General features: G+C 40.0%; 1 non-coding gene across 1 annotated transcript; it reads right to left on the bottom strand.

Moving 5' to 3' along the window:
- Nucleotides 1–3,426: 3,426 nt before the first annotated feature.
- On the bottom strand, nucleotides 3,427–3,533 carry LOC136133338 (U6 spliceosomal RNA). The gene has a single exon (XR_010656489.1). It is a non-coding gene; the product is annotated as a U6 spliceosomal RNA (small nuclear RNA).
- Nucleotides 3,534–6,050: the final 2,517 nt, after the last annotated feature.

Genomic DNA, 6,050 nt, shown 5'->3' with positions numbered 1-6,050 from the left:
CAACTAGCTAGGGACCTTGGGACCTGAGGAAGATAGGATGGTGAAGTTTCTGGATGGTGGGTTTTCTTTTGGCCTCATATATCCCAGATTTGGAGCTGAAGAAGATGGCAACCTGAAAATATCAATAGGCACAGACAAAAAATTCCCCAACAAAAGCCTGTTCTTTCTAGCCAAAAGACTAGGAGAGGGGAAGCCTAGAAAGACAAACTTCTATACAATGACTGCTCTAATCCAGTCAAACACTGCCAAAAAAAACTGTGGTCCCACTCCCATCCATGCTAGCAAAGGCCCAGTGCAGCCTTGACTCCCGCTCCCACCCAGCAGTAATGAGTCACCCTAACCCCTCCCCACTAGAGTGGTGTTAGAGGAGGCCTAGTGGAGAGTCAGGGTTTTTACTACTACTCAGCAGTAAAGAGGCCACCCTCAACCCCTGTGGTGTCAGTGGAGGTCACAAGGGGACCAGTAACTAGGCATTCCAACCCCTCCTAACCAGAAAGGAATTTGTAGAGGCCGAATGGGACAACTGGACTTCAACCCCACCTGGCAGTAATAAAGCAGTGCCCCCAAACTCCCCTCTGGAGCATGTTGAAAAAAAAAAAAGCCAGGCAAAGTGGAAGTTTTAAGTAAGATCTAGAGTCTCAAAACATATTACCCAAAATGTCCACGTTTCAATAAAAAATCACTTATCTTAAAGAACCAGGAAAACCTTAAACTGAATGAAAAAAAATAGTCAGTAAATGTCAACTCCAAGATGACAGAGATGTTAGATATTAAAGCAACCATCATAAAAGTGTTTCAACAAGCAACTATGAACATGTTTGAAACCAATGCAAAGTCTAAAACAGAAATATAAGATATAAAGAAGAACCAATGGAAACTTTAGAAATGAAAAATATATTAACTGAAATACCAAATTCAATGGATGGGTTCAACAGCAGAATGGAGAGAACAGAGGAAAGAATCAATGAACTGCAATATAGAGCAATAAAAATTATCCAAACTGAGAAAGAGAGAAAATAGACTGAAACAAACAAAGCCTCAGGGACCTATAGTAATACAACAAAAAGTCTCACATTCTTGTCACTGGAGTCTCAAAGGAGAGGAGAAAAACGGTGGACTGAAAAAGTGCTCAATAGTTGAAAACCTCTCAAATTTGGAAAAAGACACAAACCTACAGATTCAAGATGAGAGAATCTTAAACAAAATAAACTGAAAGAAATCCACAAGACACATCATAGTCAAACTTCTGAGAACTAAAGACATAGAAAAAATCTTGAAAACAATTCTAGAGAAACGACACCTACCGATATGGGAAAAACAATTAGAACGACAGCAGATTTCTCATCAGAAACCATGGAGACCAAAAAGATGTAGCACAACATTTTTCACGTGTGAAAAGAACTATCAACCGAGAATCTTATACTGTATCCAGTGAAAATATCCTTCAGGGATGAAGGGGAAATCAAGTCATTCTCAGATGAAGGAAAACTAAGAGAATTTGTTGCCAACAGACCTACCCCCAAGAGTGGCTAAAAGAAGTTCTTTAGGAAAAAAAAGAAAAGAAAAGAAACAACTGAAGAAACCTTGGAACATCAGGAAGGAAGAAATACACTTAAGCAAAAGTGTAGGTAAATACAACTGACTTATTTCTCCTTTTAAATTTCTAAATGATATTTGACAGTTGAAGCAAAAATTATAACACTGTCTGATGTGGTTTTAAATGTAGAGGAAATATTTAAGACAATTACATTATAATGTAAATTATAAAGGGTAAAAAGACATAAAAGGAGGTAAGGTTTCTATATTTCACCTGAATTGGTAAAATGATGACACCAGTAGACTGTGTTAAGTCATGTACACATAATGTACACATCACTAAAAAAATATACGAAAAACATAAACTGAAAAATACCATAGATAAGTCAAAGTGGAATTCTTTAAAATGTTTAGGTGGCACACAAGAAAGCAGGAAAAAGAAAACAGAAATGAAAGAGACAACAAACAGAAAATATAAAAATAAAATTGCATACTGAGGTCCTTAAATATCAATAATTACATTAAATGTGAATAATCTAAAAATATCAATTTATGCTTGATGAAGTCACTTGGCTATTGCCCAAGCCTGATCATATGATAAATTAGCAGGTTGGTCTCCCCTTTACAATGCTAGAGACCTTTCAGTATTTTCCCAATTTGTGTTTTTCACCCAATGCTGGGCCTGGCATTCCCTGACAAGCATATGAACTAGCTGATATAAGTCAGAGAAACCAGGTTGATAAGTTTGAATTCCTCAGCAAATTTGTGAGAAACTTTAGTTACTTTGAAAAAATCTTTAACAATGGCTCACTGTTCACCTTTGGTCCAAAAGTTTATCCTCTGGACCCTCAGAAGGCTCAATTTTGTAAAGGAAAACTTCTGACAAGTTCAGAGGAAAAGAGTGGGGAGGGTTTTAGAGAAAAGGGGAAGTTCAACGAGAAAGTTAATATGGGAGAACTGAGGGTATAGAAGAGGCATAGGAAGTGTAGAAGGGAATAAGGATGATGGTGGTGGAGGTGGAGTCTGGACATGAGGAGCCAAAGAGAGAGACAAGATGGTGCCAAAGAGGAATCTGAGACAAAGAAGCCAAGAAGAAGAGCCTAAGGCTTTGGGAGCCATTTTATCTTTCTTTAATAATTTGTTTGCCCCATTAATCTTAAAATCTTATTTTTCAGTGAGGTAATTTTAGACTCCTGATAACATAGGGAAGCCTCAAACTACCAATAGAAATAAGTATTGAACTCTTTTCTGGAAGTTTTTGAGCTATTGTAGCCCAATTCAGTTTTAAGGAAATTAAGTTTGGGGATTTCAAATGTTCCCTGTAATGGCCATTGATATTCTAAATTATCTTTGATCTGGTCAGTCCACATAAGTTAGAAATACACATGATTAAGACTGACTTTCTGGGTTTTGGTGATGATTTTCTCTTTCTTTATTTTTTTTAAATTGAAGTATAGTTGATTTACAATATTGTCTTAGTTTCAGGTGTACAGCAACATGGTTCAGTTAAACATATATTTTTTTTCAGATTCTTTTCCATTATAGATTATTACCGGATACTGAATATAGTTCTCTGTACTATACAGTAAATCCTTGTTATTTATCTAAAAATAAATAAATAAATAAAAATATCATTTAGAAACATGACCCACTATTCTGTTAATAAGAAATTCATTTCAAGTAAAATGATATAGGCAGGTTGAATGTAAAAGATGAAAATATATATATCATGTAAACATTAATCACAAGAAAGCAAAAATGGTTATATCAATATGAGATAAATTAGACTTCAGGGGGAAAAAATTACCAGTCAGAGAGGAATATTTTTTTAATTTTATTTTTATTGTTGACACTATTTGAGATAGATACAATGACCACAACAATTTTAACAAAAATACGGAACGCTTCATGAATTTGTGTGTCGTCCTTGCACAGGGGCCATGCTAATCTTCTCTGTATGGTTCCAATTTTAGTATATGTGCCGCTGAAGTGAGCACAGAGAGGAATATTATATAATGATGAAGGATTAATCCACCAAGAAATCCTAAATTCACATGCACCAAACAACAGAGATACAAAATATGTGAAGCGAAACCTGATAGGACCGAAAAGAAAAATACATAAATTCACAATTATATTTGCAGACTTCAACACTGCTCTCTCAAAATTAATAAAATAACTAGGCAATCAGCAAGGATACAGAATAACTCAACAACACCATCAGCCAACAGAATCTAATCAACATTTACAAAACACTCCACCCAACAACAGCAGAATGTACATTCTTCTCAAGTGCCCACAGAACATATGCCAAGATAGACTGGGCCATGAAACAAATCTCAGTGAATTCAAAAGAATTGAATTTTCATACAGAATTCATTCTCTATTTCATATAGAGTGTGTTCTCTGACCTCAAAGGAATCAAACTAGAAATCAATAACAGCAAGATAACAGGAAAACCTCTAAACGCTCGGAAACAAATCAACATACTTCTAAATAATCAATGAGTCAAAGAAGAATCCAGATGCCCTTGAATGCATAAATGGTTCAACTGACTGTGGTCCATCCATACTGTGGAACGCTACTCAGCAATAAAAGGGAACAAACTACTGGTAAATGTGTCAACCTGGATGAACCTCCAGGGAATTACACTGAGTGAAAAAAGCCAATCCCAGAAAGTTACACATATACTGTATTATTGCATCTATATAACAGTCTTGAATGATAAAATTATGGAAATGAAGAACAGATTATTAGTTTTCAGAGGTTAAGTAGAGAATGAGAGCAGAGAAGGGAAGTGGCCGTGGCTACAGAAGGGCTACAGGAGAGATCCATGCAGTGTTGGAAATATCCTGCATCTTGACTGTGCCAGTATCAATATCCTAACTGTGATACTGTATTATAATTTTGCAAGATATTGCCAAAGGGGAAAACTAGGTTAAGGGTACAAGGGATTCCTCTGTATTATTTTTTATAACTGCATGCGAATCTCTAATGATCTCAAAATAAAAAGCTTAATTACAAAAAAGTAGAGAATCCCTCCCAGAAGACATGTTATCAAGGTAAGAGTGCCAATACACCCACATTGCCCCCCAACTTTCTCTCTCAGACAAGCACACACACACACACCCCACCTATCAAGTGCCTTCAGCTGTCGCCATATAAATTTGCGCTGATTTTCTGCCTCTCTTTAGAGAGGTCTCATCCAATCCCTTGTGAGGTCAAAGCAAACACCTCTGAGGACTTTCCTTTGGCTCCTGAAGCTCTTCCACAACTTGGTTCAGGAGCAAGCACTGGATTTGTAAGAGGAACCCAGAAGCCACTAGGGAGAGAAAAGCAGGCAGATAGCCCATCTGCATTTTAGGGAGGCCACGGGCCCCTGAAATTAAATGTAAAAGAGGGTGTGCATCTGGCACATGCTTCTGTGCATGCCACATGCTTTTCTGGAGAGATGGTCTGCAGCTGTCACCCATTTCTCAAAGGGGTTCATTTCCCAAAGGCAAGAGAAGGAAGAGGCCCACACTTGAGACCCACACCCCCCATTTTCTGCAGCCCCAGGAAAAACCGGTGAGCTCTGCCACGCCCAGACCACCTCTGGAAAGTCCCAATATGCCTTCCAGGATTCCTGCCTCTAGTTGAAAAAGCAGTGTTCTGAAAATTGCTGGGCCCTTAGGATATTCAGTGTCCCTCCTGTGGAGCTAGAAATGTCAGAGCTTGAAGATCTCTCATTTAAAATCCCCACGCCCACCCAACAGAAGAGCCTCAAGCCCAGAAATACAGGATGACTTTGTGAGACCATCCAGAAAGTTAGCAGCCTAGTTTAAACCAGAACTCAGGTCTCTTCCCGCCCCCCACCCCCAGCTGCCAGCTTTGGGACATCTGTTCCTTAGGTTGGCGTGAGAGCCTGACATCAGACAGGGCAACCAGGAGAGCGAAGGCTGGGCAGGAGGCCTGCCGTCCCCATGGTATTACCAGTGGAAGATGGCAGTGGGGACACAGCCAGTCACTGGGTTAAAATGAGCACGGCTATGCAGAAGTTCATGAGCAAATGCTTCCTCTGAAAGTACCTGACAGTCCTTCTGAAGTGGCAGCCTGCATTACTCCGCAGAGCTACAAACAGGTGGCAATGAAGCTTAGGAACACTAGAGAAGTGCTATTACCTTGGAAGACCGGCCATTCAAGGCTCCTCTTTCCCAGGGATGCTTCCATCCAGCTCCCGCCTTCCTCCAAGCCCCTTCACTCCACCCATGGTTTCAGTTACTGCGTGCTCACTCGCTCCAAATGGTAAGTGAGGACCTCCGGAGCACCGAGAACACGGGGTAAAAGGCAGGAGGCCCGCCTCAGCACAGCTCACGCTCAGGGAGGCCCTGAACTCTGAAGAGGCCAATAACACCCCCAGCTCAGTCAGGCCCACTGCGAGCCCTGCAGCCCTACGTGTGGGGCTGCCCAGTACACCCGTCAACAGGCCCGTCACTGACCTCCCATCGCCCCTGAGCCGTCTGCCTCCCTCATGG

Source organism: Phocoena phocoena, chromosome 13 (assembly GCF_963924675.1).
Source record: "Phocoena phocoena chromosome 13, mPhoPho1.1, whole genome shotgun sequence".
NCBI classification, from domain to species: Eukaryota; Metazoa; Chordata; class Mammalia; order Artiodactyla; family Phocoenidae; genus Phocoena; species Phocoena phocoena.
This window is presented reverse-complemented; position numbering and strand designations above follow the sequence as displayed.